The sequence below is a fragment of the Balaenoptera physalus genome, assembly GCF_965194825.1.
Source record: "Balaenoptera physalus genome assembly, chromosome: X".
Taxonomy (NCBI): domain Eukaryota; kingdom Metazoa; phylum Chordata; class Mammalia; order Artiodactyla; family Balaenopteridae; genus Balaenoptera; species Balaenoptera physalus.
The window spans coordinates 76,137,633-76,163,688 of NC_138903.1; positions in this window are offsets into that span (position 1 = coordinate 76,137,633).

A 26,056-nucleotide genomic window follows, 5' to 3' on the forward strand; every position below is an offset into this window, starting at 1 on the left:
CGACACCAAGACTCAGGTCCACAAAACTACCTGTAAGCTCCAACGCTTGATGCCACAGGCCAAAGAACCAAAAAACAAAAACAAAAAAAACCCATAAACATAGCCCCACTGATCAACAAAAATGTGAACAGAGAAATATGTTACAGATGAAGGAGCAAGGTAAAAACTATAACACCAAATAAATGAAGAGGAAATAGACAATCTACCTGAAAAAGAATTCAGAGTAATGATAGTAAAGATGATCCAAAATCTTGGAAATAAAATGTAGGCATGGATCAAGAAAATACAAGAAATGTTTAACAAGGGCCTAGAAGAACAAAAGAACAAACAAACAGTGAAGAACAATACAATAACTGAAATAAAAATACACTAGAAAGAATCAATAGCAGAATAACTAAGGCAAAGAAAGAATAAGTGAGTTGGAAGATAGAATGGTGGAAATAACTCCTGAGGAGCAAAATAAAGAGAAAAGAATGAAAGAAATGAGGAAATTCTCAGGGACCCCTGGGACAACAATAAACACAACAACATTCAAATTTTAGGGGTCCCAGAACAAGAAGAGAAAGAGAAAGTGTCTGAGAAAATATTTGAAGAGATTATATTTGAAAACTTCCCTAACATGGTAAAGGAAATAGCCACCCAAGTCCAAAAAAGACAGAGAGTCCCATACAGGATGAACCCAAGGAGAAACACGCTGAGACAAAGAAAAAATATTAAAGACAAGGGAATACACATAAGATTAACAGCTGATTTTTCAGCAGAAAATCTGCAAGCCAGAAGGTAGTGACAGGATATATTTAAAGTGAGGAAAGGGAAGAAACTACAACCAAGATTGCTCTACCCAGCAAGGATATCATTCAGATTCAATGGAAAAATCAAAAGCTTTACAGACAAGCAAAAGCTAAAATAATTCAGCACCACCAAACCAGCTTTGCAACAAATGCTAAAGAAACTTCACTAAGTGGGAAACACAAGAAAATAAAAAGATCTACAAGAACAAACCCAAAACAATTCAGAAAATGGTAATATGAACATACATAGAAATAATTACCTTAAATGGAAATGGAATAAATGCTCCAAACAAGAGACACTGATTGCCTGATGGTTACAAAAACAAGACCAATATATATGCTGTCTACAAGAGACCCACTTCAGGTCTAAGGACAGATACAGACTGAAAGTGAGGGGATGAAAAAGATATTCCATGCAAATGGAAATCAAAAGAAAGCTGGAGTAGCAATACTCATATCAGACAAAAGAACACTACATAATGATCAATGGATCAATCCAAGAGGAAGACATAAAAATTGTAAACATTTATGCACTCAACATAGGAGCACCTCAATACATAAGGCAAATACTAACAACCATAAAAGGGGAAATAGACAGTAACACAATAATAGTGGAGGACTTTAACACCCCACTAACATCAATGGACAGGTAATCCAGACAGAAAATTAATAAGGAAACACAAGCTTTAAATGGCACAATAGACCACATAGACTTAATTGAAATTTATAGGACAATCCATCTGAAAGCAGCAGAACACACTTCCTTCTCAAGTTCACACGGAACATTCTCCTGGATAGATCATATCTTGGGTCACAAATCAAGCCTCAGTAAATTTACGAAAATTGAAATTGTATCAAACATCTTTTCCAACCACAACGCTATGAGGTTAGAAAAAAATTACAGGAAAAAAACTGTAAAAAATATAAACATCTGAAGGCTAAACAATATGATACTAAATAACTAAGAGATCACTGAAGAAATTAAAGAGGAAATCAAAAATACCTAGAAACAAATGTTAATGAAACCATGACAACCCAAAACCTATGGGATGAAGCAAAAGCAGTTCTAACAGGGAAGTTTATAGCAATACAATCTTACCTCAAGAAACAAGAAAAATCTAAAATAAACAACCTAACCTTACACCTAAAGCAACTACAGAAAGATAACCCAAAGTTAGTAGAAGGAAAGAAATCATAAAGATCATAACAGAAATAAATGAAATAGGGTTGAAGAAAACGATAGCAAAGATCAATAAAACTAAAATCTAGTTCTTTGAGAAGATAAACAAAATTTCTAAACTTTTAGCCAGACTCATCAAGAAAAAAAGGGAGAAGACTCAGATCAACAGAATTAGAAATGAAAAAGGAGAAATCATAATTGATGCTGCAGAAATACAGAGGATCATAAGAGAGTACTATAAGCAACTATATGCCAATAAAATGGACAACCTGTAGGCAATGGACAAATTCTTAGAGACATACCACCTTCCAAGATGAAACCAAGAAGAAATAGTAAATATGAACAGACAAGTCCCAAATCATGAAATGGAAACTGTGTTTAAGAAACTTCCAATGAACAAAAGTCCAGGACCAGATGCCTTCACAGGTGAATTCTATCAAACATTTAGAGAAGAACTAACACCAATCCTTCTCAAACTCTTCCACAAAGTTGCAGAGGGAGGAACACTCCCAAGCTCATTCTACAAGGCCACTATCACCCTGATACCAATACCAGACAAAGATATCACAAAAAAAGGAAATTACAGACAAATATCACTGATAAACATACATGCAAAAATCCTCAACAAAATAATAGCAAACAGAACCAAACACATTAAAAGGATTATATATCATGATCAAGTGGGATTTATCTCCGGGATGCAAGTATTCTTCAATATAATCAAATCAATCATTGTGATATACTATATTATCAAAATGAAGAATAAAAATCATATAATCATCTCAATAGATGCAGAAAAAGCTTTTGACAGAATTCAACACACATTTATGATAAAATCTCTCTGGAAAGTGGGCATAGAGGGAACCTACTTCAACATAATAAAGGCTATATATGACAAACCCACAGGAAACCTCATTCTCAATGGTGGAAAACTTAAAGAACTTCCTCTACAATCAGGAACAAGACAAGGATGTTGACTCTCACCAATTTTATTCAACATAGTTTTGGAAGTTCTAGCCATGGCAATCAGAGAAGAAAAAGAAATAAAAGGAATTCAAATTGGAAAAGAAGAAGTAAAGTTGTCACTGTTTGTAGATGACATGATACTATACATAGAAAATCCTAAAGATGCCACCAGAATACTACTAGAGCCAGTCAATGAATTTGGTGAAGTTGCAGGATATAAAACTCATACACAGAAATCTTTTGCATTCCTATACTCTAACGAAAATTCAGAAATAGAAATTAAGGAAACAATCTCATTTACTATTGAAACAAAAAGAATGAAATACTTAGGAATAAACCTATGTAAGGAGGCAACAGATCTGTACTTGGAGTACTAAGAAAACTTAAAGATACTGATGAAAGAAATCAAAGATGACACAAACAGATGGAAAGCTATACCATGTTCTTGGATTGGAAGAATCGAAATTGTGAAAATCACTATATTACCCAAAATCAATCTACAGATTCAATGCAATCCCTATCAAATTACCAATGGCAATTTACACAGAATTAGAACAAAAAAATTTACAGTTTCTATGGAAATACATAAGACCTCAAATAGCCAATGCAATCTTGAGAAAGAAAAATGGAGCTGGAAGAATCAGGCTCCCTGATTTCAGACTATAGTACAAAGCTACAGTAATAAAGACAGTATTGTACTGGCACAAAAAAGGTAATATAGATCAATGGAACAGGATAGAAATCCCAGAGATGAACCCCTGCACCTCTGGTCACCTAATTTATGACAAAGGAGGCAAGAATATACAATGGAGAAAAGACAGTCTCTTCAATAACTAGTGCTGGGAAAACTGGAGAGCTGCATGTAAAAAAATGAAATTAGAACATTCCCCAACACCATATACAAAAATAAACTCAAACTGGATTAAAGACCTACATGTAAGGCCAGACACTATAAAACTCTTAGAGGAAAACATAGGCAGAACACTCTTTGACTTAAATTGCAGCAAGATCTTTTGGACCCATCTCTTAGAGTAATGGAAAAAAAACAAAAATAAACAAATGAGACCTAATCAAACTTAAAATTCTTTTGCACAACCAAGGAAACAATACACAAGACAAAAAGACAACCCTAAGAATGGGATAAAATATTTGCAAACGAAGCAACTGACAAGGAATTAATCTCCAAAATATACAAACAGCTCATGCAGCTCACTATAAAAAAACAAACAACCCAATCAATAAATGAGTATAAGACCTAGATAGACATTTCTCCAAAGAAGACATACAGATGGCCAAGAGGCACATGAAAAGCTGTTCAGCATCACTAATTATTAGAGAAATGCAAATGAAAACTACAATGAGGTATCACCTCTCACCATTTATAATGGGCATCATCAGAAAACCTACAAACAACAAATGCTGGAGAAGGTGTGGAGAAAAGGGAACCCTCTTGCACTGTTGGTGGGAATGTAAATTGATATAGCACTATGGAGAACAGTATGGATGTTCCTTAAAAAACTAAAAATAGAATTACCATATGACCCAGCAATCCCACTACTGGGCATATACCCTGAGAAAACCATAATTCAAAAAGAGTCATGTACTCCAATGTTCATTGCAGCACTATTTACAATAACCAGGACATGGAAGCAACCTAAGTGTCCATCGACAGATGAATGGATAAAGAAGTGTGGTACATATATACAATGGAATATTACTCAGCCATAAAAAGGAACAAAATACTGCCTTTTGAAGAGACGTGGATGGACCTAGAGATTGTCATACAGAGTGAAGTAAGTCCGAAGAAGATAAACAAATATGGTATAATATCATTTATATGTGGAATCTAGAAAATTGGTACAGATGAACCTATTTGCAAAGCATAAATAGAGACACAGACATAGAGAACAAACGTATGGACACCAACAGGGGAAAGAAGGAGTAGGATGAATTTGGAGACGGGATCAACATATATACACTACAATGTATAAAAGAGTTAACTGGGCTTCCCTGGTGGTGCAGTGGTTGAGAATCTGCCTGCCAATGCAGGGGACACGGGTTTGTGCCCTGGTTTGGGAAGATCCCACATGCTGCGGACCAATTGGGCCCGTGAGCCGCAATTACTGAGCCTGCGCGTCTGGAGCCTGTGCTCTGCAACAAGAGAGGCTGCGACAGTGAGAGGCCCACGTACCGCGATGAAGAGTGGCCCCCGCTCACCGCAACTAGAGAAAGCCCTTGCACAGAAACGAAGACCCAACACAGCCAAAAAATAAATAAATTAATTAATTAGTTAAAAAAGATAGTTAACTAATGGGAACCTACTGTATAACACAAGGAACTCTACTCAATGCTCTGTGGTGACCTAAATGGGAAGGAAATCCAAAATGGAAGGGATATATGTGTACATATAGCTGATTCACTTTGCTGTGCAGCAGAAACTAACACAACATTGTAAAGCAACTACACTCCAATAAAAAAATGAATGAATTAATGCCATTTACAGTAGCATGGATGGACCTGGAGATTATCATACTAAGTGAAGTAAGTTAAACAGCGAAAGACAAACATCATATGATATTGCTTTTATGCAGAATCTAAATAAAATGATACAAATGAACTTATTTACAAAATAGAAGCAGACTCACAGACTTAGAAAATGAACTTATTGTTACCGGGGGAAGACTTTCCGGGGAGGGATAGATTGGGAGTTTGGGATTGACATATACACAGTGCTATATTTAAAATAGATAACCAACAAGGAACTACTGTATAGCATAGGGAATGCTGCTCAGTATTCTGTAATAACCTAAATGGATAAATAATTTGATAAAGAATACATACATGTATATGCATTACTGAATCATTTTGCTGTAACTGAAACTAATACAGCATTGTTAATCAACTATGCTCCACATAAAGGCTGATTTTTATGCAGTGGAAATATTGAATTAAAACCAGTATACTCTTTCCTATCATTAAGTATAAATACTTACTGATGCCAATGGACTTCAGTCGCTCTGTAAGACTCTGGAAGTAGATCACAAGATGGACTCAAAATATGTATCATTTGAGAAAGAAAGATCCAAGAAGTAACCCAAGCTAGTTAGGAAGTCTCTGGTCCAAGTGTTGGTTTACATCAGAAATTGAAATATTTGTTTACTCCATACCTTGAACAAATGCCTGCTCATTTTTATATGGCCCATGGGATGCAAACCTTGTCCTAGGGCTTGGGGGTACATGTTAGGAGAGATACTGTGAAATAAAGTATATCCAGAACTTGTTATAGTTGTATAATGTTTTTCAGATCTATTGATTCTTATACAGAAGCTTGTTGCCCAGCTGGTATCTTTTATGATCATTTTATCTTTATTATCAAACAAAGAGAGTCAACAAATAGCATCATAAGTTTAAACTAAGATATATGAACTATGCACATAGAATATGACTTTTAAAATTCATAAAGTTTTTACATATATGTTGCTTTTTCTAAATTGTTTTTAGCAGAAAGTACAATAGGTCACAATGGTAGCAACAAAGTTACACAGTATTCTTGAGAAAGTTTAATAAGAAACATAGATTATGGGTTTGTCCCTGTAAACCAAGGGTGCATTTAATACTACACAGATGCAAGGCTTCTGGCAAGATGTTCAGTTGCCATAAGAGCCTGAAACCCTGAGGCTGTATAATAGCAGGCATTCAGGAGCCCACTGAAAAAATTCAATTAACTGGATATGTTGTCAAATAGCTGGGATTTTAGAAACATCCAGATGATGGATTTTTTTTCCCATTTTTCATCAGTATGTTTAGGCCCAATCTTAATTTCCTTAACAATTTATACATTTTTTAAAGTTCATTGCTTTTATGTAAAAGAACCATTTCTATTCTTTCGCTCCTCTTCATCATAAAAGGCTTAAAGGATAAATGATTACACTGAAAACAAATCACTAGCATCATCAAGGCACAGAACAACACACTAAAACCATAATGAATTTCTTTTACCTCATAATTTCAGTAAGATTCATTAAATCCCAATTAAATTTTGTTTAAGCTTTATGTTGAAGTCTTTTCACAGTATCTTAAAATTTGCTTAGACCAATACTCAGGATGAAGTCTATGCTACCTGAGCAGAAAGCCCTGTATTTTTAGGTTCTTCCATTTAACCAGGTTTGATGGTTGAGCCATAGCATGAAGTTTAAGTTGATTCTAGGTTATTTAATTTGGTTTTGGCCCTACAGAAAAAATCCTCGGTTTTTGATTCTCAGCAGTATTCAGTTCAATAGCTGATTTCCAAAGTAGATCCAGATGTTGGTCTCAGGGGACTTGTTAGAATAACTATTGTATTCTAAGACCAAATTCTTGTACATTTCAAGTGATTGATACTTAAGCCTATTGTTTTCTTTAAACATTGGTTGACACACAGCATAGTCATTTTTCATTCCGGGCTCTGAATGAATACTATGAAGTATGGGCAAGGGCAGCAGAAAGAGAACCCCAGGCCTGTAGAGTATTGCCTAATAATGCATGCAAGTGGAGTGCGATTGCTAATTCAAAGAGTGGTAATTTTTAAATAAAGCAGGTATTAGCTTTTCTTATGCAAATTGACTTTGAGTTGTACAAATCTTTTTTTTTATTTCCCCTCTAAACATCCTTACCTAATAAACACTCCTTGAAAGTGACCAATAAAAATGCTGACACATCTCATTATGGGGCATTACTATTGCTTGAATATCATCCGTCACTTTGCATTACTTTGATGTAACACAAGATTTTGATGCAGTTTGTTATGACAGCCACTGAACAATGTCATCTACAAAAATTCTGAGTTAAAGCTGTTCATCTTAACCCTATTTTTGCATAATATAACATCAAAACTTTAACAATATTATTTAAAAATAAAATTATGTATTCCTCACTTACTGGAATATTTAAAATGGCAGAGCATATGTTCCATGAAACAGGATGGGCGGCTGACAAGGACATGGATGTGTTGCTATATCAATAGATTATAGTTACAATATTTTACAGCTGCTTCATCTCTATTCAGAATATTCAAAGGTTCCTGGGTCAACCGCTTCTTATTTACTCAAATTTCTATTGACTAGCTTCAGAAAGCAAATCTGACAAAATGATTAATTAGACTTTATAGCTCATTGACAAGCTGTAGTTTAATAGAATTAGCAGAGCTCAAGTTCATCTTTAAATACCATTATGGCCTTCATATTAAAAATGTCAAATTATATTTTCCCGTTGTTACAAAATCCAAGATGACTTATTCCAAACTTACATCAATGACAATGAAAAACGCAACAGAACACCTTATTTAATACAAAACTTCCACAGCAATAAGAATATTTTCAGAAAATTTATTCAGTGACTCATGATATATAAATTTGCATTTTAAATATAAAATGTTTCTGAATACTCTATGATAATACAACAAAATTATCTATGCAATATATTTATCTCCACCAAACTGGAAAAAAAGTAATATAATGAGCCAATATTTCAAATTACTTATGTCTGACCTTGCTTATTGTACTAGATGTGGCCTGAAACCTAAAGTAATATCTTATATATCATATTATATTCATAATAACATCTGAGTTAATTTCAGTTAGGAATTCCTATAGTAAAATAAGTTGGATTAAACACATGCTAATGAAGTGATTCCTTATATAAGAGTAATAAAATCAAAAGATTTTATGTTTAATAGGCATCTCAAATTAAACATGTTCAAAACTGAATCCTTGATCTTTTTTACCTCATAACTTACTTCTCCCAAACTTTCCACATCTCATTTTATGATGACTCTATCCTTCCCATTGCTCAGGCCAAGCACGTTTGAGTTGTCTTTGACTCTTTTGTTTTCTTTCACATTCGTACATTGCAATAGAAATCTTGTTAGTTATACATTCAAAATATATCTTGAATTAAAACATTTCTCACTACCTCCATTTTTTTTTTTTTTACTTTGGTCTAAATCACCATCATCCTTCTCCTGAAACCTGTGATAGCCTTCCTGCTTCTTTCTTTATTCCCCTATAGTGTACTCCACACAGTAGTTAGAGTAAACCTTTTAGTAAGTCAGATTGTGTCATTTCATTCCTCAAAATCCATTTTACTCAGAGGAAAATTCTAAGTCCGTGCAATGGCCTACAATATCCCTCATGATCTGCTCATCTCTACTTATCCCATCTCTCTTTGATCTCATCTGTTACTACTTTCCTCCACATTCACTCTGTTGCAGTCACACTACTCTAATAAGCCAATAATGCCCTCACATTAAGACATTTATACTAGCTTTCTGTTCTGCCTGAAATGCTCTTCCTCTGGGTATTTGCTTGATAACACCCTACATTATTTCTTATTTTTATTGTTTAATATTTGTTCCCCTTGCTAAAATATAAGTTCCATGCAGGTAAGCATCATTGACTATGTCATTCACCGATATATCTCAAACACCAAGAATAGTAACCGCACCCTATAAAAATTTACTGAATTGAAAGTATGTGGGTGTAAAACAAGTTAGTAAGCTCAAATAGAGTTGTTTCATGGGACAGGAACTTGTAACAAATTAAACCTACTAGGATCTGAGCAGTCTAGTTGCAAACACTTTTGCCTCTTGAATGTCCTAGAAATGAAAGTTGTTGGCACTGTTGTGACACTGTAACTGAGACCTTCAAATCTCATTTTGAGGGAACAATATCCTCTTTATTATTTCCCAATGACCTATCTGTTCCCAGTGGATTTTCCAAAGAATTTTAGGCAGTCTATTAGTTCAAACACCCAAGGTCCAGAAATGTAAACCAGGAAAATAGTTACTCAGATACTCTGATTCATATTCTAAGCCTTCCTAACTAGCAGGTCATCCCCAATGAATTGCCTAATAATATCCATATCCACACAGAGACTCACATCAGGAAACATATACGATATGGATACCACTATACATATATATATATATATATATATATATATATATATATATATATATATATGTATATATTTGTATTTATATATTTATATACATACTAGTATATATAAAATATGTAAAATATATATTTATATTCATATAGTGGTATATCTTTTTATAAATTTATTTGTCCTGAAAGGAGAGATTATGACTCTATTTCAGTCCCTTTATCCCTGAAAAAAACATAATTAATTACGTGAAGTTTATTTATTTATTTATTTATTTATTTATTTTGGTGAAAAGTATCATGCAATTGGAGGCAATATTCCAGAGCTATGATTTGAAATTTAAAATTAAGCCATATTCTTTTCTTACACTCACAGAAAGCCAAGAATCAAATGCATTAACACAGTAGTTTTTCTTTCTAATTGGTACACATTTGTATCATAACTTGACACTATACCTACACGTGCAATAGAAAAATGTCAAGTTCATTTACTACCTAAAGCACTTTTAAAATCTTATTTGCCTTTATTCCTCTTGAGGGAAAAGTGCCTATTTTACACACTGACCTTTCAAATCTCCTACAAGGGAGGGACATTTCATGGTATAATAATTTAGAAATGATGCAAAATATCAAAACTTGTCAGATTCTCCACTTTGATGTTTGGACTTCTCTTTTGGAACTCCAACAATGCTATAAAACATATTCTTCAGATGAAAGTGAACTTTTGCACCATTTTCCAACTTTGCTTATTTATGTGCCTACTTATTATCTTCCAGTTTCCAAAATAAAATATTAGTTTTGAAATGTAAATGATGATCTCTTTCTGGTTAATATGCTACGTATGCATTACCCTGTTTTAATTTTCAGCAATGAAATCCATAGAATCTACTTGCAATTAATCCCAATAATTTTAAAATTTTACTTAACTTTGTCCCATGGGCAAGTAGAAAGCTGACAGAAAGTAGAGAAATAGAGAAGTTCTTATTGTGGAAGGCATATGCAAACGTGTGCATTTTAGAGCACAGAATTCCAGAGAGAGGGGGTAAATCATGGGGAATAACGGGGCTCCAAATGCACACTTTTGCGTGCTTGACTTAACTGTGGGAAGATCTTGTGAGATATCTTTGTCTTTTAATCTCCCTTGGGTAAATAGTTTGAATTAAGAATTTTATAATGAATCTATAAATTTCTGCCTCAAACAAGGTCATCCAGGTGGCTTTTATTTATAGGTGTATCAGAGTAACCTTTCCTAAACCATCGTCCCTGGTACAGAGATATGGTGGTAAGCTCAAAATCCATGTGGTAGAAGCCTCACTTTATGATACATTAAGATACATTATGATACATTAAAGTTACTAAAAGCAAAGTTACTAAAAGCAAATAAAAAGTATATAGTATACTCGTTATACTTTGGTGTTTTACTTAGTAAAATGCCTAAATATCCATTCACTCACTAGTTTTTGATATACAGAAGATATTTTTGAATGTGAGTCTGCTGACAGAATTTTTTTCACATATCATATCCATTATCCATTTCACTACAAATTTAAATTTCTTTAAAGAGAAACAGGAAGTTAAAGGAAACTTACAGATCTATCTGAACACAAAATGCTTCTAGAATTTTACAGATTTACAATTTTTCTCTTTATTCCATCACAACTGATTTTGCGACAAAGTTTTAAATGACATACTTTTACTGAATCTTCCAAAAGCATCGTTTTTTATAAAAATGCTTTGTGACCACCTAGAGCGGTGGGATAGGGAGGGTGGGAGGGAGGGAGATGCAAGAGGGAAGAGATATGGGGACATATGTATATGTATAAGTGATTCACTTTGTTATAAAACAGAAACTAGCACACCATTGTAAAGCAATTATACTCCAATAAAGATGTTTAAAAAAAAAGAACTTAAGATCTTAAAAGAAAAATAAAATAGTAATGTCATAAATGCCCAAATTAAACGAAATGGAAGTTTGAGACATATTGTCATCTATTATGTAATTATATTTGTAGCAAGTTGATATCAAAATATCATTTTATATATTATGACTATAAAATTTGGCAATGCTAGATAAAAGAAAAATAATATATTCCTTTTCACACTCATATGTTTATTATTTTACATAAAAGGCAAATATGTACTTACATTAATACATACAAATGCTATAACAGGATTTGAGGAAAGATAGAATAAATTCTAGGTAAGCATATAACTCATCTGCTGGGAAAAGAAATGAATAAGCATATTATACAGAGTAGTCTGCTGCACATGTCAATGTACAGTGATTATTGTTAGATTTTAAAGAAGGAAAGAAAAATATTGGTAAATACGGTAAATTAGTTAAGTAGATACAGATTAAGAGACTTTTATTATATACCTGTATGTTCCCAATTGGGACAAGAGAGGTGGTTATTACTCTGTACTTTAATTTTTTTTTCTTTATTTGGCAATTTTTAAATTAGCAGATAAACAAAACAATACGAAGATACATAAAGCTAAAGACAAAAGTCCACCCACTCCCCAATTGTGTTCTTTTGAGTTTAACAGCTTAGTATATCTCATTCTATATATATCCTTGTTCATACAAGCATTCATAAGCATATATACACTTATAGATTATTTTATTTGTACTGAAATAGAAACTATCTCATGGACAGTACTCTGGAATGTTTTAAACTTAATTTATCATTTTTAAGTCTTCAGGACAGTAGAAAAACTAGGAACAGGGAACATTTTTTTACTAATTCACTTACATAATTTCCTTTAAAGAACGAGTCCACTATTAAAGTCAAAAGGACTAGCAATGCTGAACCTAGATCATGTAATAGGAGAATTTATGGAGCTCTAATTATGTGGCATAATCTGTGTAAAAACTTTACATATATTACTACCTTATTACTCAAAACAATTTTGTGAGGAAGGTGTTATTATGCCCTTTATAAATGAGAACGTTTAGGCCAGAAGTGGTTAAATAATTTGATGAAGGTTACACACCTACTAAATATCAGAGTCATGGCTATAATCCATAGAGAAATGTCTGACTACAGCGCCCAAGTGATTAAACACTATACCTCAGTAACTTCATGTCTAAGGCATCAATAATACAATTTTTATTTATTGCATGGGTTTCCTAATTTGACAGAACTCTTTAGAAAATAATCTTGAAGATGTAAACCCTAAACAAGAATTTATGTTTTAATGAATAAAAGGAAAAAAAAAACAAGTTTGCTTTTGGTTTAATGAAAGTTTGTGATAGAAATCAACAACAGTTCCTATCATAAAAAGGTAATATGTAACTAAAATTGGGCTTTCTTCCATGAGGGAAGTTAGTAGGAATTAGAACTATTATGTAAATGTAGTTACTGTAAATCATATGTGCTTATTATTAAATGACATATACCATGGAACCATTTGAAGTTGGAATTATAACTATTAAAACTTTGAAAAGTGATTCATCCCTAAATGTTTCATCCAAAAGAGGTTCATTATGTCAGTGGTCTGGTCGATATTCTAAGAGAAGGAGAAGATCAATCTGTTGGTACAATCTATACTGGATTATTAAACCATCTCTATCTAGGAGTCTGGCTTTACTGGGCCAAGTCATATAAAATACTTTTGCTAAATCTTTGAATAATGTTTAAGTTGTCCCAGAACAAATACATGGCCCTTACAGAGTATGAGCAGAAACATTTTCCTTGTTCATTTTGAAATTTGGTAACATACTACCTATCTTCCTCCTCTCAAATCATAATGGAAAAAATGAGATTGCTGTTTTTCTTTCAGAAGGCCCCTCAAAATTTAATTTTAAAAAAATCTGGGTCTTTTAAAAAATTTTTAGCAAGTATACATCTCATTAAATAAGAAAAGGTGACACTAACTATCAGATTTTCTTTTAATGCTGTGTCTTGTACCTCAGTAATTTGCCAGTGCTTTAGTTCAAAAGTAGTTATCATATATTTCAATCAGAAAATCTGTACAAATTATCATGCATATTATTAAATTAAGTAATTTCCCTCATGTTTTTCTAAATTTATGAGTGTGAAATGTACCTGAATAGCTGCCATTTTGAATTCTGAGGAGGAAAATATTTTAATGGATATCTAAGAGACAAGTATAAAAAGAGAGGTGAGTCAAAGAGAGGAAAATCATACCTCTAGCTAAAATCAACAGCTTGGATTACTCCAGAACTCACAGGTTGCAAATGCAAAAGTCTATAGGCCAGGCAGGAAAAGTCAAAGAGTCTGTAAGAGTTGAAATGCAATAGGGAGCTGTGTGCTCTGAGGGGAAGTGGAGAACACATGTCTTTTTAATGGGGACATAGGCTTCTCACCTCGACCTGAGTTTTGCCATGAGGGAATGTTGCAAGAGTTGCCTAACCTGAATTTTTTTCACGAGAAGCCAAAAATCTAGATTTATATGGGAAATTTCCTGATATTTATATATTGGTTACCAGTAAAATTAAGGAATAAAACAGGGTGGGCTAGAAATAAACACAATCATAAGATCAATTTGTACCATTAGTCTTAAATTTCTGACCTCTAGAGTAGAAACATGAAATTCCATGATTCTTCAATGAAATCAAGCAATGTAACCTTCTGCTTGCCTCTTAGAGTGTGCTTAACAACTGCTCCTCACACAGATATTAAGGAACACCTCCCCAAAATTCATATGCCGCCCTTTTCCTATCCTCTAGGAGACAATGAGGATAGGTAGCCTCATTAACTCTGCTGTCAAACTCTGCAGTCTGATCACCCTTGCATTTGGGAAACAAAACTGGCAATTTGGTAATATATGCAGAGTCTTTAGCCCAGTGTTTGTCTCATTGTAGTTTTTCTCTAAATGTTAGTTTGATTTCCATTCTAGGTTGTGATGAAGTGTTAACTACCACACTCTAAAAGAGTGTTTATTACACAATGAAACCCATGTTAATTTATTTCTTCAGTTGGATAATTAACACTCTTTCATAAAGACAGTGACATAATCAATGATCAAAATTCACACCATCAGGCTCCTAGATTTGGAGCGTGTGTGCAGTCATTAGACTTTGGGAAATGGGCTATACATTTGCTGAGCACTTTCTCCCATCCTAGCTCTTTTAATATTTATATCTTACATATCTATAGGAGCAGAGAAAAAAGGACAAAGTGGAAGGATGAAGGGTCATTGTTCTCTAGTATTTCCCTCTGATCTGCCACGCCACAGAAAGTGGAAGAGTTAAGAGTAGAAAGGCTTTGGTACCATTATCTAATGAAAAAAAAAATAGGCCTAAGAGTTAGGGGATCCAAGTTCTAGTTAAATGGTGGGCCCTTAAACAAATAACTTGACTTTTACTTGACTTTCAGTTTCCTCACATACCAAAGCTGTGGGTTGGGGAGCTAGAAACAACCCTGGCCTTACCTATCTTGTGGGACTGTTGAGAGGGGAAAGTGTTTTAACAGACGGTATGCCTCTTCAGAAGTCAGATATGTCATATTATAAAATCAGGAATCCATTATCATTATTTCTGGAATCTTTATCTCTTCCAAAGCCTCATCAAGCTCTCAATGGGACAGTGTCCTAGGCATATATGCCTGTTGCTTGTTCAATAAAAACATATGGTATATTCGATTAAAACATCTTTTCTTTGGGCATAGTTGTCTAACACAGGGATTTTTCAATCAGATGTGATTTTTCCCTCTCTCCTGACCCAGGGGACATGGGGAAATATCTAAAGATATTTTTGATTGTCACAACTGGGTTGGGGTGTGCTACTAGCATATAATGGATAGAGACCAAATTTGCTGCTAAACATTCTACAATGTACAGGACAGTTCTTTACAACAAAGATTTATATGATTTAAAACTGTAAAGTTGGGAGAAGTCCTGTACAGGTACTTTTCCAAAGAAGACATACAGATGACCAACAGGCTTATGAAAAGATGCTCAACATCATTAAATCATTAGAGAAGTGCAAGTCAAAACTGCAGTGAACTATTACCTCACACCCATCAGCATGCAGTCATCAAAAAGACAAATAACAAGTGTTGGTGAAGATGTTGAAAAAAGGGAACACTAGTACACTATTGATGGAAATGTAAATTGGTACAGCCACTATGGATAATAATATGGAAGCTTCTCAAAAAATTAAAAATAGAACTACCAAATGATCCAGCAATTTCACTCCTGGATATATATCCAAAGAAAGTGAAAACAACTAATTTGAAAAGATATATGCATCCCAATGTTCATAGCAGTATTATTTACAATGCTGCTATAAATATATGTAAAATATATATATATTCCATTGAATATATATATTCAATAGACTATTACTCAGCTATGAAATGAATGAAGTTTTGCCATTTGCAACAACATGGATGGACCTTGGAGGGTACTGTGCTTAGTGAAATAAGATAGAGAAAGACAAATACTGTATGTTTTCACTTATATGTGGACTCTGAAAAATAAAACAAATGAATGAATATAACAAAACAGACTCACAGATACAGAAAACAAACTAGTGGTTACCAGGTGGGAGACGAGTGGAGGGAGGGGCAAAATAGGGGAAGGGGATTAAGAGGTACAAGCTACGAGGCATAAAATAAATAAGATACAAGAATAGAATGTACAACATACTTACTTTAGTGTATCATCTGATTTAGCTAGTTTATCCACCAGTGGAATATACCTGTCAAGGTACAATTTGTTGTGTGTTTTATTTGTTTTTGTTTTGAGGGGGTAAATTTAGGTATTTGACAGAGGATTTTATAAGATAAAGGTTGTTGCTTCATTTAAAAATGATATGTAATTGATGGAAAAAAGACTTTCTGTAAACAGAATGAGTTTTCTTTGCAGTTTTGTTTATTTATATATTTTAAATTAAATGATTTTTTTTATGCCCGAATCTCTCAAATACTATGGAGAAAGAAAAGTATTGTAAAGGACTGAATTACTTTTTTCAGAACATAAGGGGATAATTTGACATATTAACTAGATACAGAAAGCATGACTGGAACTTAAGAGGAAATTTTTACGGTCTATCGAACTTGAAAATATGCAATATATTCAATGGATATAATAAGTTGATAATATCAGATGAATATTTCATTATACTGTCATTATCTTATCAAATTATTTAAAATACGAATTGATGCTGAATGCACATTAGTAAATCATTATATTCATGCAAGCATAACTTTTAGATAGAAAACTTTGTAAAACAATATTTAATATGGATCTGAAGCAGGCGCCAATGGAAAGGCAAAGAGCTCAGAACAGTTTCAGTCAAGTTCAAATTATTTTCACATACTTCATCATATTTTTAGTGATTATATATTTATAGTACTGGAAGGTTCACAAAATGAGAAAGCTGTCTATGCATTTTCTATTTTTTTATACAAAGGATCATCTCCTGATTTAGATTCTTATCAACTCATAGCCTTAACTTCATTGCTATGTAAGATGATGGAAGAAATGATTTATTACATTCTGTCATTCTTTCTAGAGAAAAATAATCTTCCTCAGTGTTAAAGTGGCTTTCAGGCAAATCAATCAACCATAGATCATGTCATAAAACTGTCTTCCGATGTTAATAAAGCATTCTGTAATAAAGAGTTTTTATGTGTTGTATTTATAGACAGTGAAAAAAGTATAACAGGCTGCTTAAAAAGGACTGCAGTACTTGTAATTTGTGATAATATAGTTTAAAATTCTTAGTTGTGTGATTTTCTTTGTAAATAATAAATATTTGAATATACCAATGTATGTCTTTCTCATTAATTTTAGAAAATGAGTAAAGAAGTTTTAGAAATATGTTTCATTAAAAGAAAACCCTTATTTTGGAAAATGTGGAGACAAAATGGCTATGCTGTATTTGGGCATTTTCTGATGATAACACAATATCTTTATTTACATGCTTCTTTCTTGAATAGATTATACAAGCCATATTACTTTTAAGAAGAAAAATGGAAATTTTACAATAAATCAACCCCTCTTACTGCTTAACACATACAAACATTTTCTCTTGTAATTTTACAAAACATGTGATGATAGAACTATGTAAAAATTTTGAGGTGAAAAAATATCACAACATACCAATAGCTAGAATAATACCAAACTTTGTTTCAAATGGAGACACATTTTCTGCTTAGATATTCAGTAAAGTGAGCAATTTAAATTATCTATGAATATTCTCAGGCCAACTATAATTCATTGCCTCCACATTACCAATTGTAAGGAAAGAATGACATTTACTACAAAATTGAAATATTTAGAAGTATGACTGAATAATGACTTATCCTAGGGTCATCATATTCAGTTTGGTAATTGAACAATGCATGTCTTAAGTGAATAGAAATAGAAGCATCAAGAATCTTTTAGAAAATATATAAGATATCCACTTTTCTATTATCTGGAACTCTGGTAATAGTTACTTGATTATATGTGTCAAACATTTAATTCGGTGCTGGAATTTGATAGATTTATTTAATGCTATTCAATATTAGGTTATTTTGATAGTTCAAAAGTGGAAGATGAGCCATTGGGATCCCTGCTTCAAAAAATAATGAAAAGAGTTAATTTGCAAAATATAATTTTATGAAAGTAGAAGACATTAGAAAAATCTTTTTTATAATTTACAGGCACATTATTGTTAACACAGTCATATCCATAAATGGCATAAAATATGAGATTTATAGTTTCTCTGTTTTTGTTGATATATATGGTTTCATTACTAAGGTAAGATGGAAAAATTCTGAAAATTATCTGACCACATCACTTATTAAATAATAATTTAAATTACCAATAAGAAAAATGTACCTAATACTGACCCAAATATTTTTAAACCTCATTTACTTTATAAGCTTCAGTGTATATGGCTAATTTGATGTTGTGTTTAATACTATTTATAGATATTTCTATAGTGTGTGGTTTATTTATATACAGTTCATCAAGTTATTTTTCATTTAACTTCTTCCTCCCTTTGAATACCACAAATAGCATTCTTGTCCTCAGAGAGTCATCCAACATGAGTTTGGGTTTTAAAAAGTCAGTTAGGTTGTTAGATTACTCATCAGGATATACTGGTGAATTATTTCATGTCCTTATTTCACTGAATTAGATTGCTAAAGTACAACCTTTACAATCTATCACATTTCAGATCTTTTAAGTGCCATTGATAGCATCCTGGAAATTTCAATCACCACAGTGAGGATTGGCTTGCGGAATTATTGATGTCTATAATACGGTAATATGTCAAGGCAACAATGTCATTTTTGTGTGGCTCCCAGTTTGTGTAGGTATTAAAGGAAATGAAATGGGAGATAAAGCAGTCAAAAAGGCTTTGTAAAATCATTCAGGTGCATCAAATATTTAATGATTTTAAAGGGAATATAATTTATAACAAAACAAAGAACAGATGCCAAATGATGAAAACTAAGTAATGAGGGTTAGATAAGTTTACATACATACAAAATTTTACAAATTTATTTTATTTGTCAACTTTATTTCTTAAAATACCAAGATGTACTATTTTGTGGGGATCCAAATATTCCAAGTTATCTTTGAATTTTTATCAGTTGTTGCCTCGTAGTCACATTTTGTTTTTTCTAATTGTAACAGCATGGACCTGTGATCAGACAGTATGATTATCTGTTTCTAATAGTTGAAAATGTAATTATGATCTCATACTAGAGTTTAATAAATAGCTGTCATAAACAATAAAGGGATTATAAGTGTAATTAATAAACGGCATTACCTTCAAATAGCTCCCAGGATATTACTGACTTAGAAATGCTAATAATTTGAACAATGTCCACCTACTTACAAACTAAAAAAAAATTAAAATATAGCTCTTTTGTTTCCCTGAAATTCTAAAATTACTAGAATACAGTAAATTAAAAACAAAGTATATAATGTAGTTTCTTAAGGAATGATTAGATTATTTTTAAAGTCAAGTAATTTAGGTTTTTCTAAGTAAAACAATGGATTTTGCTTCAATAGGATGTTTTGGCACCATGAATATATAGATTCTTAGTCATTTACCACAGTTGTGTTTATGTTTCCTTAGTAACTTACACTGTATCGTCCTATAATCAATAAGGATAATAAAATTGCCCTTAGCCTGATTCTTTTTTGAGGAGGGCAATAATGTTTGCAGCACCACCCATCAAATATTTCCCACTCTGCAGTTCAAGGTGAAAGTTTCCTAGGAAATGAAATAGTGAGGCAAATCAGTGCTAAGATACAAGGTCTAGGTGAAAGGCAGAGAAGCAAGACTATGATAAATATTTTCTTAACAGTCTTATTTAAAAATATTTCTTGGGTAGAGCTAGTAACAAACATAATTGTGTTAATATCAAAAAAGTCAGTAATAATTTATTATCTATATGGATATGGCCTCCTAAAGCAGGTTTATCTTTTATAACTTGCAACATGTTGCTAGTTCCCTCTTTTCAGTTGTACATTTGTTTTTAATCCTTGAAATTTAAAATTCCACAAACTAATTTTCCCTCAAACTGCTTCTATTTATTATCAACAACAAAATCTGATCCTTTACCTTCACTCAGAACCTACTACTACTACTGCTACTACTATTACCACTTCCCTTTCCCTCCAATCTTTATTGTCATTTATTCACTTATATCTATCAATCTATCAATCCAGGGTTTGTATTTACACCCCATTGAAATTCTTTGTAGTGCCTTCCTGGAACTTCATAGCAAAACTGATAAAAAAACACTAACTAGTATTAATTGAGCATTTATCACATGTTAAAAATTGTACTAAATGTTGTCGTGTATACTGTGATTACCTCCATTTTACAGTTGAAGAAATTGAGGATTGAGGATGTTAACTTTCTGATTTATGAATGGAATCAAATCTGTAGCCCAGTAAGTTTAACAAATGTACTAAACTGCCTCTGAAGTAGTAGACACATCGCTTCTTCCAATAGGCATTAATTGGGTAGTATACTATTGGGTCTTGGAGTGAGAGGAAATACGAATATAGGCCTATTATCTGACAGGAAAGGTATGAATACAACAGCAAAACTACCTCCTATAACTGATCCAACCATCCCAATCCCCCAACTTGTTGGATGGCAATATTTAAAACATATAGATAAAGTTCTAACTTGTCAGTTTACCATATTTCAGTATTCTTCAGTGAAGCATTTTTTTCTAATACCTTTTTTTCTATGAATTCTTACTTTCAGGATGCCCCCTTCTGTGACTTTCTTTATAAGAAGGCACCTGGAAAAATGGGGAGGGGGATGCTTACATTACTTTATGGCAATGGAGTTGTGTATGTGAGTGAAGATACTGCATCCCTGATGAAGCCATAGCTATTGAGCAGCTGATTCAGCATAATCCCTGGATCATTTTCCCAGTCTCACTCCCATTCCTAGTACAAGGCATCTTCATCCTGACATAGGTCTCGATTGTTACTCTACTCATCCTTTCCACACATCTCTATTTCTCACTAGAGATGGGGAACTTCTGCATGCTATCTGAAGGCCTTGTTGCATCAGAAGCACTGCATCAGGTTCATTTATTTACCCTTGTCACAATTGTGTTATCACTACTGCTACAACCGCCACCACCATTACCACCCACCATATCAGTGGTCTCTTTTCAGATTTCCAAATAAAGAGTGAATCAGAAACTCTGCTAAAAACTGGAAAAGAATGGATCTCATATGTCAATACCCAATTATCTTCTGAATGTATGCGTATTCCTACAGTTCCTTGGGCTAGAGGTTCCTTTTCTTTTCATCTTTTGGCAGACTTTCCCTCGGTCGTTTTCTTCTCTTTTGAGAGGTAACTTTTATATTGCTCCTTTCCCTGGAAGAAAATAGCAAATTTTGTACAGTGACATAAAACACAATTGGGGAATTATTTTTTAAAAATATTTTATGTCATTATTCTAAAAACTTAACTACATCAACTACTGATTTCTGTCAGTTATCATAACAATTTTTGCAGTATTATTAAAAACTTCCATGACATTTAACGACTGACTAATATTCAATCAGTTGATTTAACTCAAGCTGAGTATACTTATTTGCTTAAACTTATTATTTAAAATTTCAAATCTCACTTTTCCTTAGAAAAAACATTGCAGTGGAGTTTGTTCACTTGTTTATTTATTTTTGTTTTTTATTCAAATATTTTTTCTGCAGTTAAGATTATTTCCATAACATATATTGCCTCCAGAAGTCAAATTAAAGGACCAAAGAATATGAACATGTTTTTAAAAGTCTTATGCTTAAAAATGAGTATTTACAGAATAATAAAATACAGAAAAGCACAAAAAAAAAAAATCAACCCAGATCAAATCAATCCTGTGTTTTGTGTTTTTTTTTTTTTTTTGGGAATTTGTAACTTTCTACATTTGAAGATAATTACTTGTATTATCAGAAATGTAATTATTTTATTATATTAACCCCTCTTCACCTACCATTGATATTTGGGTAGTATACTGCCAGTTTTTACACATAAACACACACACACACAAACACACACAGAGGGAAGAAAAAAAATAAGGCTCTTTGTAAACTGATTTCCAGTAAGATTCCACTGATTTTTACTTACCTTGGCAATTTGTGAGAGCACCCCTACTTACTAAGCACCTCTGTCATTGTGTTTTCTCACTTAATAAACTCTGTCAATTGACACATTTTTTAAATGACCTGAAATTGTTTATAAAATATAGTTATTTGATTATTAGTGAGGTTAAACTTTTTTTCCAAATTGTATTTACATTTGAATTTCCACTTTAGAGAAGAGTACAATTTAATCTTTTTCCATTATTTATTTTTTAAAAACAACTTTATTGGATTATAATTGCTTTACAATGGTGTGTTAATTTCTTCTTTATAACAAAGGGAATCAGCTATAAATATACATATATCCCCATATCCCCTCCCTCTTGCGTCTCCCTCCCCCCATCCCTATCCCATCCCTCTAGGTGGTCACAAAGAGCCAAACTGATCCCCTTGTGCTAGGCAGCTGCTTCCCACTAACTATTTTACATTTGGTAGTGCATATACAGCAATGCCACTCTCTCACTTTGTCCAAGGTTACCCTTCCCCCTCCCTGTATCCTCAAGTCCATTCTCCACGTCTGTGTATTTATTCCTGTACTGCCCCTCTGTTCTTCAGAACCTTTTTTTATAGATTCCATATATATGTGTTAGCATATGGTAATTGTTTTTCTCTTTCTGACTTACTTCATCCTGTATGACAGAGTCTAAGTCCAACCACCTCACTACAAATAACTCAATTTTGTTTCCTTTTATGGCTGAGTAATATTTCATTGTATATATGTGCCACATCTTCTTTATCCATTCATCTGTGGATGGACACTTAGGTTGCTTCCATGTCCTGGCTATTGAAAATAGTGCCGCAATGAACACTGTGGTACATGACGCTTTTTGAACTATGGTTTTCTCAGGGTATATGCCCAGTAGTGGGATTGCTGGGTCGTATGGTATTCTAGTTTTAATTTTTAAAGGAACCTCCATAATGTACTCTATAGTGGCTGTATCAATTAACATTCCCACAAACAGTGCAGGAGGCTTCCCTTTTCTCCACACCCTATCCAGCATTTATTTTTTGTAGATTTTTTGATGAGGGCCATTCTGACTGGTGTGAGGTGATACCTCATTGTAGTTTTGATTTACATTTCTCTAGTGATTAGTGATGTTGAGCATCCTTTCATATGTTTGTTGGCAATCTGTATATCTTCTTTGGAGAAATGTCTATTTAGGTCTTCTACCCATTTTTGGATTGGGTTGTTTGTTTTTTGATATTGAGCTGCATAAGCTGCTTGTATATTTTGGAGACTAATCCTTTGTCAGTTGCTTCATTTGCAAATATTTTCTACCATTCTGAGGGTTGTCTTTTCATCTTGTTTATGGTTTCCTTTGCTGCGAAAAACCTTTTAAGTTTCATTAGGTTTCATTTGTTTATTTTTGTTTTTATTTCTATTTCTCTAGGAGGTGGGTCAAAAAAAGGATCTTGCTGTGATTTATGTCATGGAGTGTTCTGCCTATGTTTTCTTCTAAGAGTGTTAAGAGTGTCTGGCCTTACATTTAGGTCTTTAATCCTATTTGAGTTTACTTTTATGTATGGTGTTAGGGAGTGTTCTAATTTCATTCTTTTACATGTAGCTGTCCAATTCTCCCAGCACCACTTATTGAAGAGGCTGTCTTTTCTCCACTGTACATTCTTGTCTGCTTTATCAAAGATAAGGTGACCATATGTCTGTGGGTTTATCTCTGGGCTTTCTATCTTGCTCCATTGATCTATATTTCTGTTTTTGTGCCAGTACCAAACTGTCTTGATTATTGTAGCTTTGTAGTATACTCTGAAGTCTGGGAGCCCGATTCCTCCTGCTCTGCTTTTCTTTCTCAAGATTGCTTTGGCTATTCGGGGTCTTTCGTGTTTCCATACAAATTATAAACTTTTTTGTTCTAGTTCTGTGAAAAATGCGTTTGGCAGTTTGATAGGGATTGCATTGAATCTCTTGATTGCTTTGGGTACTATAGTCATTTTCACAGTGTTGATTTTTCCAATCCAAAAACATGGTATATCACACCATCTGTTTGCATCATTTTAATTTCTTTCAGCAGTGTCTTATAGTTTTCTGCATACAGTCTTTTGTCTCCTTAGGTAGGTTTATTCCTAGGTATTTTATTCTTTATTTTGCAGTGGTAAATGGGAGGGTTTCCTGAATTTCTCTTTCAGATTTTTCATCGTTAGTGTATAGAATGCAAGAGAATTCTGTGCATTAATTTGTATCCTGTTACTTTACGAAATTCATTGATTAGATATAGCAGTTTTCTGGTAGCATCTGTAAGATTCTCTATGTATAGTATCATGTCATCTGCAAACAGTGACAATTTACTTCCTCTTTCCAATTTGGATTCCTTTATTTATTTTCCTTCTCTGAATACTGTGGGTAAAACTTTCAAAACTATGTTGAATAATAGTGTTGAGAGTTGGCAAACTTTTCTTGTTCCTGATCTTAGTGGAAATGGTTTCAGGTTTTCACCATTGAGAATGATGTTGTCTGTGACTTTAAATAAATAAACCCATGTATATGGCCTTTATTATGTTGAGGTAAGTTCTCTCTGTGCCTACTTTCTGGAGGGTTTTTATCATAAATGCATGTTGAATTTTGTCAAAAGCTTTTTCTGAATCTATTGAGATGATCATTTTTTTTTTTAGGTTTCACTTTCTTTTTTCATTCTTTTTTTTAACATCTTTATTGGAGTATAATTGCTTTACAATGGTGTGTTAGTTTCTGCTTTATAACAAAGTGAATCAGTTATACATATACATATGTTCCCATATCTCTTCCCTCTTGTGTTTCCCTCCCTCCCACCCTCCCTATCCCACACCTCTAGGTGGTCACAAAGCACTGAGCTGATCTCCCTGTGCTCTGTGGCTGCTTCCCACTAGCTATCAATTTTATGTTAGGTAGTGTACATATGTCCATGCCACTCTTTCACTTTGTCACAGCTTACCTTTCCACCTCCCCATATCCTCAAGTCCATTCTGTAGTAAGTCTGTGTCTTTATTCCCATCTTGCCCCTAGGTTCTTCATGACTTTTTTTTTTTCTTAGATTCCATTTATATGTGTTAACATACGGTATTTGTTTTTCTCTTTCTGACTTACTTCACTCTGTATGACAGACTCTAGGTCCATCCACCTCACTACAAAGAACTCAATTTCATTTCTTATTCTGGCTGAGTAATATTCCATTGTATATATATGCCACTTCTTCTTTATCCATTCATCTGTTGATGGACACTTAGGTTGCTTCCATGTCCTGGCCATTGTAAATTGAGCTGCAATGAACATTTTGGTACATGACTCTTTTTGAATTATGGTTTTCTCAGGGTATTTGCCCAGTAGTGGGATTGCTGGGTTGTATGGTAGTTCTATTTTTAGTTTTTTAAGAAACCTCCACAGTGTTCTCCATAGTGGCTGTATCAATTTACATTCCCACCAACAGTGCAAGAGTGCTCCCTTTTCTCCACACCCTCTCCAGCATTTATTGTTTGTAGATTTTTTGATGATGGCCATTCTGACCAGTGTGAGATGATATCTCATTGTAGTTTTGATTTGCATTTCTCAAATGATTAACGGTGTTGAGCATTCTTTCATGTGTTTGTTGGCAATCTGTATATCTTCTTTGGAGAAAGATCATGTGGTT